The sequence below is a fragment of the Silene latifolia genome, unplaced genomic scaffold (genome assembly GCF_048544455.1).
Source record: "Silene latifolia isolate original U9 population unplaced genomic scaffold, ASM4854445v1 scaffold_88, whole genome shotgun sequence".
NCBI lineage: Eukaryota > Viridiplantae > Streptophyta > Magnoliopsida > Caryophyllales > Caryophyllaceae > Silene > Silene latifolia.
The window spans coordinates 2,449,248-2,463,042 of record NW_027413793.1 but is presented as its reverse complement, the minus strand read 5'-3'; the positions used below and the strand labels follow the sequence as shown (position 1 = coordinate 2,463,042).

Sequence of the window (13,795 nt, the reverse complement as noted above, 5' to 3'; positions counted from 1 at the left end):
AAGATCATACCATGCGGTCTTCAATATCCTCATGTCTCGGATGTGGTGTAGTCGATCAATGTGAACAAGGATAGACAAACATAATATATACAAACAATATATACACTACAAAGGAAAAGGACAGGTTTTTGGATTTTCAATTTTTCAATTTTTTTGATTTTTCGAAATTTTTGCATTTTTTTGGATTTTTTGAATAAAAGTCAAGTTAGAATTTCCCATCCCCACACTAGTATGGGCATTGTCCTCAATGGCCAATATGATAGGAAATTATGCAAGTATGATGCATGATTTCTAAACTAAATGCAAGCTATACTAGGCTACACTACATGATGCATGGGTTTTTGTTATGGCGGATAGCGTAATTTAGATTACCTCCCGATGCGTATGCATGTACTTCCCCAAACCAAAATAGACATTATTTCTAATGTCTTAAATTTCGGGGTAGTTCATGCACACGAAATGCAATGCATGAAACAATAAATTGTCATTTTGGATTTTTCATTTGGGAACAATAAAAAGAACACCTTAATGGAGCCAAGGTGTTAGTCCTCCGTGTTGTTAGGACTCTCAAGACTATGATCAAGATAAAGTAAAGAAAACAAAAGAAGTAGACAAACCTCAAGAGTGTAGGAGCCTCCAAAGTTTGCTAATGCTCCATCATATCATCATTATCATCATTTTCCTCTATAGATGTGGAATCATTTCCACTCTCATCTTCACTTCCTTGATCTTGCTCACTTTCTTCATCATCTACATTAGCCTCTTCTTCTTCATCTACCTCTTCATCAACACCATTATCATCAACAACCTCATCATCGACATTCTCATCTTCACCCGGTCTTTCACCACTAGATGTGCTCGGAAAGAAAACTTCCCTATCCGCCCAACTAGGCAAAGGACATGATGGATCAAGTAGTCCTTGCCTAGCTAAATGAAGGAGGGGTGGATATTGGGCCAAGTATGCATGCATCTACTCGATCATTATAAGCTTGTTTGTGCATTTCTCTCATGAGTAGAGTCATGTAATCAATTCCTACTTCAACATCTTTGGGTTTGAAATCTTGATATTTGAATGGGTAGGGTGGTGTGATAATGGAGGAGGAAGGCTCTTCGATTTCGCCTCTTTGTTGATGGATGATATACTCGACTTCCTTGGAGAGTGGAAGAAGATAGTTTGTTCGGTGAACACTCAATCGGCAAATATTTGAAGGCAAAGTGAAGGATCTAGCATCATTGGTTAGCCACCCATAGTTGGTGTCAAGAGAATCATGCTTGACCCACTTATACTTGTTAATCATGATGTCCATATCAATGAGATGGCCTCCTTTGATCGCCACATAGGTGTTATCTTTTTTGAAATTTGGGTCAAAGTGCTTGGCCAAGAGAGTAAATAGACCTCCATTCATGATAAAAGTGGTGCCCTCTTTGCCACTATCGACATTAAACCATCTTTCAACCAAAAGTCTTAGAGCATTGTATGGCTTAGTGAATTCTCTTCCTATATTCAAGGCCGACTCAAGTAGAACACAATCGAGCTTGGTAAAATGATTAGTGTCTTTTCTTGCTATTATAGTATTCCCGATGACCTTGTGCCACACTCTAATGCCCGGATGGTGGACTAATAGAGCACGTCAAGCATGAAAGCTCACAAATTTCTTCCCGGAAATTGCCTCCCAAAGAGGAGCGGGGTCATACTTTTAGGGCATCTTGTGATAATATGGTGTATCACTAAGGCCTAATACCTTACTCAAAACATCAAAGGTGATGCGCCTATTCACATTTGCAAGACGAAACTCGATGTATTCTCTAGTCTCTACCTTAGTAACTTTCAATGAACTTATGAATTCCAAGGTAAGGGAGGGATATGTCAATTCTCTCATGGAAAACAATTTACCCAATCTCATGGCTTCAAAGAAAGCTTTTGTTTGTTCAAGGACACCCAATTTGTTCAAGGCATCTTCACAAATGAATTTGGTGGGCAAAATGGCTTTCTTAGCATACTTGGCAAATGTATCCCTATGGGAGTCAAAAATGAAAATTACCTCCGGATAGTTGGATAATTGAGCGATTTCCGGAGTTGTTGATGTTGTAGCTTCCAAGGGAGGATCTTGTTGTTGAACTTCCAAGTTTGCATTAGAAACCACCATAGCCATTGAAGCTTTCTTTGCTTGAAGACTTTGTTGCCTTTTTTAAAGTGTCTTTGCTTTGAGTGCCTTTGTTGCTCCTTTTGTTCTTGCCATTATTGATTACACCAAGAAAAGATTGAAAATCTTCAATTTCTAATTATGCCCAAATCGATTTAAGATGAAAGGATGTTGCTTTGTATTTCAAAAATCGACTCTAAGGTTGAAGATTTTGGTGCTTGAATCAAGTATTGTTGCAAAAAGAGTGATTAATTCTTGTTGTGAGGAAGTTCTGATTTGTTTTTGTTGAATTTGGTTAAGGAAATCTTGTTTTTGGTGATGGAGAGGATGAGGGTTTTTAGGGTTTTGGGGTTTATGGGTAGTGTTTGAATGTTTGAATGAATGAAATGAATGTGGGAATGGGGTTTAAAACACCCGAAAAATTCAAAACTGCAGGGGAAAGACGAGCGGATTCCCGTCGGGACGCTCGGATTCTGCTCAAATGGGCTTCAGGAAAACTCGCCTTAAGACGAGCGTCTTTCAGTGAAGACGAGCGGATTCTGAATGTGGGACGAGCGGCTTTCCTAAAAGACGAGCGGATTCTCTTACAAGAACTTTGCTTAATGTGCACTGGCAGAAAGACGAGCGGATTTCTGCAAAGACGAGCGGCCAGTTTCAGAAGAGCGTCTTCTCAGCTGGGACGCTCGGATTCTCTTACAGACCAAAATTTTTGATTTTGCAGCTCGTTTAGACGGACGGATTCCTCCTCGGACGCTCGGATTCCTGTAAGACGAGCGGATTTCTCATAAGCCGCTCGGATTCCTCCTGGTCTACCCGGATTCAGGTCCATCCGTGCACTTGTATAACCCGTGTCATTTCTTCAAATCCTGTGTTCTTCATTGTAGGGGTACTACAAAGGCATGAATAGCCTAGGCAATTGCTATCCCCACACTAAGTTAAAGCACTACACATCAATAAAATCATTAGTCCCTCCCTCACTTTTCTCAAAAATGATGAATATCTTGATCAAGGCACAAAAATCCAAAAATGACAAAAATGCAATGTAAGAATTAAAATGCAAGTTAGGGAGTTAGAAATATTTACAAATGATGGTTTGGAGAGGACTCCACCAAACTCTCATCCTTAGTGAGATGTCATGGGGGCATGTTCAAGCTGTTGTTGATGTTACTCAACACCTTGAAGAAGTAGTCAAAAGCTTGCTCATTGTCATGATAAAGATCCTCAATAGATCTTTGCACTTGTTGTGCTTCATGATGGTCTTGATCGATAGCGTTGCCAATATAGGGATTGAATATCCCTTCGAACTCATCGTCCCAAAGACCACAAACTTCGTCTACTTGATCTCTAAAGATCTCTTGAGTTGATAGAGACAACTCTTCCACTTTCTTGTTTTGGCCAATGAGGCCATCCACTTCACTTGTCATGGGTGAGCTTTTCAAGCTCACTTTGTTGCTATTCCCTTGCTCTTTTGATGGAGCATCATCAACTTTCTTTTTCCATTGGAATTCCGACTTCTTCCCATCATTCTTCCGGCTATAGTGATCAACCATAAAGCATGGTTCATGCAAACGGGGAGCTCTCATGGTCTTGTCAAGATTGAAAGTTATGGTCTCGTCTCCCACCTCTAGAGTGAGCTCTCCATGCTTCACATCTATCACCGCACCTGCGGTGTGCAAGAAAGGTCTACCTAGAATGATTGGAATATTGGAGTCTTTTTCCATGTCAACAATGACAAAGTCCACCGGGATGAAAAATTTCCCAACTCTTACGGGAACATCTTCCCATATCCCTAATGGTGTCTTCATCGATCTATCGGCCATTTGGAGTGTGATGTTGGTATATTTAAGCCCTCCCATCCCTAACCTTTTACTCACCGAGTACGGCATAACACTCACACTAGCCCCTAGATCACATAGGGCTTTGTTGATCGTGGTGTCGCCAATGGTACACGGTATTGAGAAGCTTCCCGGATCCTTATGTTTCGGAGGTGAACTCCCTTGAAGGATTGCACTACTCACCTTAGTGAAGGCGATGGTTTCAAGCTTCTGGATCGACTTCTTTTTCGTAAGGATGTCCTTCATGTACTTTGCATAGGCCGGTACGTGATTGATTAATTCCGTAAAAGGAATCGAGACTTCCAAATTCTTCACAATTTCCATAAATTTTCCAAGTTGGCCATCAAATTTGGGCTTAGCTTGACGACTTGGAAAAGGAAGTCTAATCACAATGGGTTCCTTCTCCTTGGCCTTGTCTTCACTTTTCTTTGTAACTTCTTCTTTTGTTAGTTCATTTTCCTTGGAGTTTTGCACAACTTCTTCTTTGTCACTAGCTTCCACAACTTTATCGTCAACTTGCTTCTTCGGTCCTTCATATCTCGTACCCCTCCTCAAGTGGATGGCACTAACCGTTTCATGTCTTGGGGGATTACCTTGGGGTGGTAGTTGCCCCTTTTGCCTTTGAGAACTTGAAGATGCTAGTTGAGTCAATAGGGTTTCCAACATTTTGGTGTGGGCTATGATGTTGTTGATGGTGATTTCCTTTGCTTGACTATCCTTTTTCATTTGGGTGAAAAACTCTTGTTGATTTTTTTGCATTTGGAGGACCGCTTTTTGAACATCGAAACGTTGGTCATTTTGTTGATTGTATGGAGTTTGGTTTTGGTAACCTTGGTTTTGGTTGTAAAAGGGTCTTTGATTTTGGTTTCTCATGGGAGGTGGGGTGTACGTTGGTTGAAGGTTTTGAACATTTTGGCTTTTGTATGAGAGATTTGGGTGGAATTTGGTATTTTCATTGTAATAATTGGAATAAGGGGTACCACTCTTGTATGCTTGAAAAGCATTCACTTGTTCATTTGTTCCCCTACATTCACTTTGGTCATGTCCCAAAGTTACACAATTCTCACATATCCCACTTGGGATTGATGAAGATGCCGTCATGGCATTAACATGTTGCTTTGGTGATTTTGAGGCTTCTTCAAGTCTAGCCATAGCTTTTTTGAACTTCAAGTTGATGGTATCAATGTGAGCACTAAGTTGAGCACCCAATTGAGTAATAGAGTCCACTTCATGCTTTCCTCCTCTAGTATCCTTGCGAGGTCTACTATATTGTGAATTATGGACCGCCATTTCCTCAATCTTGTTCCAAGTTTGATTATCGTCAACTTCGGTGAATATACCATTTGATCCCATGTTGAGAATGTTTCTTGAGTCTTCATAAATACTGTTCCAAAATTGTTGTACCAAGAACCATTCGCTAAGTCCATGATGAGGACATGAGCGACAAATTCCTTTGAATCGCTCCCAAGCTTCATACAAAGATTCTTCATCTCTTTGCTTAAAACCCGTAATTTGAGCTCTTAGCATGTTAGTCTTTTCCGGTGGGTAGAACTTTTTGTAGAAAGCTAAAGCCAATTTCTTCCAAGAGTCAATTCCAAGAGTGGCCTTATCAAGGCTTTTCAACCATTGTTTCGCGGTGCCGATTAGAGAAAAAGGAAATAAGACCCATCGAATTTGGTCTTGAGTTACACCGGTTTGTGAAATCGCATCACAATAATCACAAAAAGTCTCCATGTGAAAGTGAGGGTCTTCACTAGGCATCCCCCCAAATTGGCTTCTTTCGACTAATTGGATAAATGCGGATTTGGCAATGAAGTTTCCGGTTAAGTGTTGTGGTGTGGGAGTACCATTGGGTAGGTTCTCCTCGGTTGGTACGGAATGTGATGAAAATTTAGGCATTGTGGGTTGATTTTGTGTTGGGTTCTCCTCACCTTCTCATGCAAAAGGGTTGACGAACTCAATAGTATTTGGTTGAATATCTACAACCTCACCAATACCTCTCAAATTATCTCTAGCAAGTCGTCTATTGGTTGTCAAAGTTCTTTCAATCTCGTGATCAATGGGTAACAAGTTACCTTGTGATCTTCTAGACATGCAAAATATCAAACAACTTGAAAACAATTAGAACAAACCTTGAGAAGTTTTACTTCCCCAAGGCAAAGAAAGACACAACTAATAACAATCTAAGAAAATCTAAATCTAGTTAACACCGTCCCCGACAAAGGCACCATTTTTGGTCGCACTCACTTGGAGGTTTAGTTTTCGGTACTTGTCGTTAGGAGCACCTAGACCAAAACAATATTTATAACTTCACAAACAACTCTACAATTAGTAAAGAGGCAAGTAAAGGTCGGATCCCAAGGGACGGGTATTGAAGTAAGATTTTCAATTGTAAGTAGCGGTGTCTAGAGGTGTCACAATTTGGGGTTGGAATAGAAGATCACTAAACTAAATAACAATAAAAGTAAACAAGCAAGATGATTGAAAAGGGGTGTAAACAATTGATAAAAGGCACTAGGGTGTCATGGGGTCATAGGGGATTCATGGGAATTGATCATACAAACATATTCTCAAATTATAAGCAAGCAATTATTGTTGTGATGGATCGAGTAGGTTTATATCTTACAATCCTAGGAAAGTTTGGGTCCCGGAGCCGAATCGATTAGATTGTACAACACCTACAAGTCGACTTAATCTTCCCTACTCAACTATATGCATGGTCTAATGAGACTTGAGTTGGTTTATGTCTTACAAGTCTCATTAAAAAGATAAGTGATGGGTAAAAAATGCAAGGATTCATAGGCTCGCATTTCATCAAACATAACATGTGCATAAGTTGAGATCACAACAAGCAAGCAAATAAACTATGAGAACATATTAAATTAAGCATGAATCATCCCCCATGTTGGTTTCCCCTAATTACCCATTAACCCTAGTTAAGGAAACTACTCACTCATTATCATGTTGAACATGCTAGCAAGGTTGTCAATCATACCAACAAAGTAAAACATGATAAATAAATGAAGATAATTAACAATAATTAAAAAGGGATTAAGAGAATTATACCTACTAATGATTCCAATAATAAAGCAAAGAATAATAGAAGTACTTGATGATTGATTGGAAGGTTGTCAATCTCCCAATAATAACCCAAATAATCTTCAATTACCCAAAATAAAAGATGAACAAAAGAGAAATTAAGGAAATGAGATTTGTATTAAGACTTGATTAGAAGTTGATTATAATATTAAAGAGAGATTAGGATGATATAAACTACACTAAAGATTGATAAGAAGAACATGATTATCTAATTAGACTAATGGGGTATTTATATGTTGGAGATAGTGTCCTCCACAGTTAGTGTGATAACATGTATAAATCTCTTATAGGTTCACAGGGTATACTTAGTATTTTATCAGTTGATTAACGTTTATTAATAAATGTTGGCTTGCTAGAAGTTTCACGTTATTATCATACTGATGGCGGTGATCAACTGGTCCCTAAAAGTCACACCTAAAGGATGTGTTTGAGAGATGTGATTATATGAAAATATAATCACATTGATGCCTTATATGACTAAAAGGTTAGTCCATGTATATGACTAAAAAGTTAGTCAATGTGATGATGAGACGATTATTTAATACAATTAAATAATATTAGATGAGACGAATTAATTGTTAATTCGTAAATTGAATATAAACAGTTATATTTAATTATTGTATATAATGTTAGCTTAAACGAATTAAGATGTTAATTCGTAATTAAACGTAAACGGTTATATTTAATAAGCAAATTATAAATATGCGATATTTATAGTTAATGTATATATTATACGAAATTGTTATAAAAATGATGACAGACCGGTATTAATAAATCGACTACAAACTGTTGTGTGTGGACTTATTAATACGTGACAACATAAATGACGATTGATAATATATACACATTTTATACAATATGATAACTACCTAAAAATAAGAAGATTTTTCTCCTTATTTTTATTTGGTAGTTAACCGAAAAAGAGAAAAAAAAAAGAAGAAAAAAAATCTTCCCATTTTTCTCTCATTTACACGGTTAAAAGGAGAATAAGGTGGATCCTTTTCTCACTTGATTTTTGACCTAATTCTCACATCACAAAAACCCTAAAAAAATATAATTAGAAATTAGGGTTCTTATTCTAGCAAAAAGAGAGGCATTTCTCGGAGCATTTTGGGTGCAACGATTAGGAGAATATCGATCTCGATATTTGTTCTTAGGCCAAATTGCTAGCACCGAAGGTTAATTCTAATCTCTATTCTTTTGTTTATGCAATTTCGTTTATGACTCATAATTTCATATTCTATAATTTCGTTATAATCCGAATTTTCTTGATGAGGTATACTGATATTTTCCACAAGTGGTATCAGAGCATAGGCCACAAAATTATTTTATATGATTTTCATAAATGGATTTAAACAAAAAAATTTGAGAAAAAAATTTCGGCCGCACCATTTTTCTGCCGAGATGATTTTTTTTTGATGCTTTGTTTCCATTTTGATTTATTGATATTGTTGTTTTAATATGTTAAGATGATAATATGATAAATTTGTAAATGTTTTGATTTGATAAAAATTAAATTGAAATGTAAATGGAAATTGTTTTTGATTGATGATGTTCATTTGTTTTGCTATATAGTTTTGGCATACATGATGTTAAATTGTTGTTTAAGGATCATGATTCATTATTTTAATAATGTTCAAATCAATTGTGATGAATCAAATATTCGGATAATCGATTTAATCATAATTTAGATATTCATTTTAAGAGGTTAAATTTTGGGCTAATTGCCGCAAGCAATAAAAAAAAAAACTGTTTTTGCGAAATTTTGGGCTAATTGCCGCAAGCAATAAAAAAAAACTGTTTTTGCTTTAGGTAGGAATGCCGAGAGCATTTAAAAAAAAAAAAACTGTTTTTTTTTAGAAATGCCGAGAGCAATTATAAAAAAAAAAAAAAAAAAAAAAATTGTTTGTGTTTTGGCCGTTTCTATTATACATTATATCTATAATGTATGATTGTTTGTTGTGAAAAGGTTCACAAATTTATGATACCCAATTATTTTAAAGTGGTTTAAAATAATGTTAGATTAATTCATATTACAAGTTAATGTGTATTAAGATTGGAATTATTGTGAGTAATTGAGGAATTGTCACATAATTTTGATTATTTTAAAATAGGTGGTTTGGATAAATTACTCTACATAATTAAGGAATTATGTCTTGAATGATTAATTTATAGTTGATGCATTTTATTTAGTTGTATGAATTGTTGAATGGTTTATTTACGTATTTTTGCAATCGGTTGTAATTTGTATTACCTAGTGTGGCCTTAGTTGATTATGTTTTCGTAATGATGGGAACATAATCTTGATGTAATTTTTGAGATCTCGAATCTCCTTTGATTTTCTTTAGTATTATGTTTTTGAAATTAGAATGGAAATAGGTTTATTTTGTAATTTATTAATTGTAATTTTGAGAAGACTAAAGATGGAGATTGGATTGCTCACTCCCGCTACATGGACCAAGATGGAACATCAAGACAAGCTTCTCGGGTCCTAGGAAGGATTCCAAAGTTGTATTTATGTTCATTTTGGTAGATAGGCCACACTAGGACTTTATTTTGTTTCACGTTTTTCCATTCTTGTTGCTTTTCTTCGCTTGATAGTTAGTGCATCATATTCCGCCTAAACCAAACCACCTACTTAAATGCATGAAAATTGACTCATATAGTTTGGATGTTAGTTATCATGGACATAAAGATGTCACACTATTTTTGAAGTAAATGTAGATTCATATACATATTAACATACTCTTATATGTCTAAATAATTTGTCATAAAATTAATTACGGATTTTATGCATGCAAACAAAATAACAAAGAGAAGAAATCATGTTCTTACAATGGGTATTTCGGATTTAAAGGGCACAAAAGAAATCTCCTTTTCTTTTGTTCTTGAGCTTTCCTTATGGAAGAATAAAGATGTAAGTGTAAGATCTCTCCCTATGTATTATACCCAAGGCTTTCTCTTAATCTAATTAATATTATTTGAGCTAGTATAATATTAATCTAGGTAGAAAATTGAACCAAAAATTTATAAAACACTTATATTATTTCGGTTTTATGAGAGAAGATGAGGAGGATTTTTATTCTCTCTAGAACTTGATTTTGGATGATGATGTTAGAATGAAAATAATACACTACACTTAGTATATTATTAGGTAAAAATTATAGAAAAACAATGATAGTTTTTCTTCCCCAAAACCGTGTAAGAGGAGAGCTATTGGGGAGCCAATGCATGGAAAAATTGTTCTTCACAAGGAACAATAGGCTTGCATGCCTAGACTTGCTTTTTCATTATTATGTTTTTATCAACTAAATAAAACAATTAACTAGCTTAATGCTCCCCAATTTTTCGGCACTTTACATAATATGGATCCCATATTATTTTTGTCAATTGTCAATGTGTCACATGTCATATGTGACATAAATGTGTTATGTATTTTTAACATATTAAAAATCAACGTATTAATAAAAATACGTCACATACAAAAATCGACTTAGTAATTTCATAATTACTTGTGCCAAAATATTTTACCATTTATAAATTTCAACTGATTGAATTTATAATAATTCATTCATTTTAATTGTTACATTAAACAATTTATTTCATCCGAGTAATTATACAATTTAATTACTCGATCCGTATCTCATTTAATCACATTTCAATTTGATACGTAAATTTTACTTCAAAAATCGTCCGTCAATTTTCAAGTAATTTAATTAACTCGCAACGTTATACGATCAATTAAATAATCAATTAAGAGTGTTGCCCTTTAGGTATGACCTAGGGGTCAACTGATCACCACCGTCACACGACAATAATGTCAAACTCTAGTCGACCAATCATTACCGATATATGTTGACCGGTTGACATAACAAAAAATTACTTCCCAATTGTATTCTTTAAAATGAGATTTAATAATGATATTTAAATCATGTGATCGCATTATTGTTGAGGACACATTTCCCAACAATCTCCCACTTGTCCTCGACAAGTGTGCGTCACCAATTCTCTTGTCCTATTACTATCTCCCACTCAATGCAAGGTGTCTTTCGGTCGTACTTGCAAGTGATCATATCGAGAGTGGTTTCCTCGATCCGGAGAATAACGATTGACCGGATTTATCCACTCGGATACCTTCCGAGCGTGGCCACGCATTTCCATTCATTGCTCCTCGAGTGGCCCTGAGATATTGTTATAACCCCGACAAGGGGTGGACAATTCCTATCGCACTCATTCCCTTCGACTAGCCACGACCATCATAACCCAAAATATGCCCATTTGACCCCATTTACGAAGGTCGTAGTAACACAAATCAAAGTTAATCTGAAATTGTGCCATCTTAGGCGAATAGTCTCTAGTCAAAAGAATCGACTCATTAGAACACTATAGTAGCTCTCGCCACGACCAGGCTATATAAATTTGCCAGAACTCTATAAGCGGTCATTAGGCCCGACAAAATGTTCCTAACAGTCTGCCTATGTGATCGACTAGTCATCTCACATGACTGTATGGCACTTGAACTTGCCATCAATCGCCTCACACTCTAGTCACTTCGAGACGTCACCTCATATAAGTAACTATGGGCAAAACAATGTTAATCCATGTTCACTTTAACGGGGTTCAATTGTCTCTACAACCCGTTTGGATGTAACAAAGTATAAATTAAGGATAAAAAACAAATGCGATTATGAACATGAACAAAAACAACACTTTTATTTCATTTCAAAATCTAACAAAAATTTGGTACACGTTTAAGTCCCATGGACGCAACATGCCCATCATGCTTAGCCTGCGATAAAGGCTTGGTGAGCGGATCGGCTATGTTGTCATCCGTCCCAACCTTACAAATCGCAATTTCCTTTCTTTCAATGAAATCTCTTATTACATGATATTTTCTAAGTACATGTCTAGATCTATTACTAGACTTTGGCTCCTTAGCTTGGAAGATCGTCCCACTATTATCACAATAGAGAGTGATGGGATCATTGGCGGTAGGTACTACTTTTAGACCTTCCGTGAATTGCTTGATCCACATAGCTTCCTTGGCGCTTCGATCTTGCTATGTACTCAGCCTCCGTTGTTGAATCCGCGGTTACAGCTTCCTTGAAGCTTCTCCAGCTTACGGCACCACCATTGAGCATAAACACGAAACCAGCTTGTGATTTCATGTCATCTCTATCTGTTTGAAAACTTGAGTCCGTGTATCCTGTAACACGCAACTCAGTGTCTCCTCCAAACACAAGGATAGAGTCCTTAGTTCTTCTCAAGTACTTAAGGATGTTCTTGACGGAAATCCAGTGACTCTCACCTGGATTTCCTTGATATCTACTCGTCATGCTCAAGGCATACGAGACATCTGGACGTGTGCATATCATGGCATACATGATTGATCCAACAGCGGAAGCGTAAGGGATCAACTTCATGCGTTCAACATCATGGGGTTCGGAGGGACATTGAGTCTTGCTCAATATCGTTCCGGTTACCATAGGTACCAAACCCCTTTTGGATTTGTCCATGCTGAATCGTCGAAGAATCTTATCAACATAAGACTCTTGACTTAGTGCCAATATCCTCTTGGATCTATCTCTATAGATCCGGATACCTAATATGCGTTGTGCCTCTCCTAAATCCTTCATTTGGAAGTGGTTACCTAACCACTTCTTAACAGAAGACAACATTGGAATATCATTTCCAATGAGTAGTATGTCATCGACATACAAAATTAGGAACACAACATTGCTCCCACTAAATTTCATGTATAAACATGGTTCCTCAACATTTCGAGTGAAACCATTTTCCTTTATCACATCATTGAATCGATGATTCCAACTTCTTGATGCTTGCTTAAGACCATAAATGGATCTCTTAAGTTTGCACACTTTGTTAGGATTTTTAGAATCAACAAAACCTTCGGGTTGTATCATGTACACCTCCTCTTCTAAATGCCCATTTAGAAAAGCGGTTTTGACATCCATTTGCCAAATTTCATAATCATGAAATGCGGCGATCGCTAACAAAATCCGTATGGATCTTAGCATGGCTACGGGGCGAAGGTCTCATCATAATGGAGACCTTGGACTTGGGTAAATCCTTTTGCCACTAGCCTAGCTTTGTAGACATCGTCATGTCCTTCTATGCCATTCTTGACTTTGAATATCCATTTGCATTGAAGGGGTCTTGCCCCTTTAGGCAAATCTACCAAGTCCCAAACTTGGTTTTCAAGCATAGAATCCATTTCGGACTTCATGGCTTCAAGCCATAAGGTGGAATTAGGACTAGAGATTGCGGCCTTGTAGGTGGCGGGCTCGTCACTTTCCATAAGCAACACATCGAGCGTTCCATCTTCTTCGATAAGACCCACATATCGATCGGGATGGCGAATGACTCGGCCCGTCCTTCTTAGTGGAGGAGGTACAACCGCGTTAGACGACGAAGGAACATCTTCTTGCGTCTCTACCTCGGTTTGTGGCTCTTGAACTTCGTCAAGTTCAAAATTTCTCCCACTCTGTCTCTTAGAAATAAATTGACTTTCTAAGAAGACAGCCTCACAAGACACAAACACTTTGTTTTCTTGAGGTTTGTAGAAGTAGTAACCTCGAGAGGTCAAAGGATAACCTACAAAGATGCATTTTTCGGATCTTGGGGCAAGCTTATTGTCGGGTTTAGCCTTGACGTAAGCATCACATCCCCAAATTTTCATATAGGATAGATTAGGAA

At 36.9% G+C, this 13,795-nt stretch overlaps 1 non-coding gene across 1 annotated transcript; it reads left to right on the top strand.

Moving 5' to 3' along the window:
• The first annotated feature begins 5,399 nt into the window (after positions 1-5,399).
• LOC141640547 (small nucleolar RNA R71) lies at positions 5,400-5,506 on the top strand. The gene has a single exon (XR_012543042.1). It is a non-coding gene; the product is annotated as a small nucleolar RNA R71 (small nucleolar RNA).
• The last annotated feature ends 8,289 nt before the right edge of the window (positions 5,507-13,795 follow it).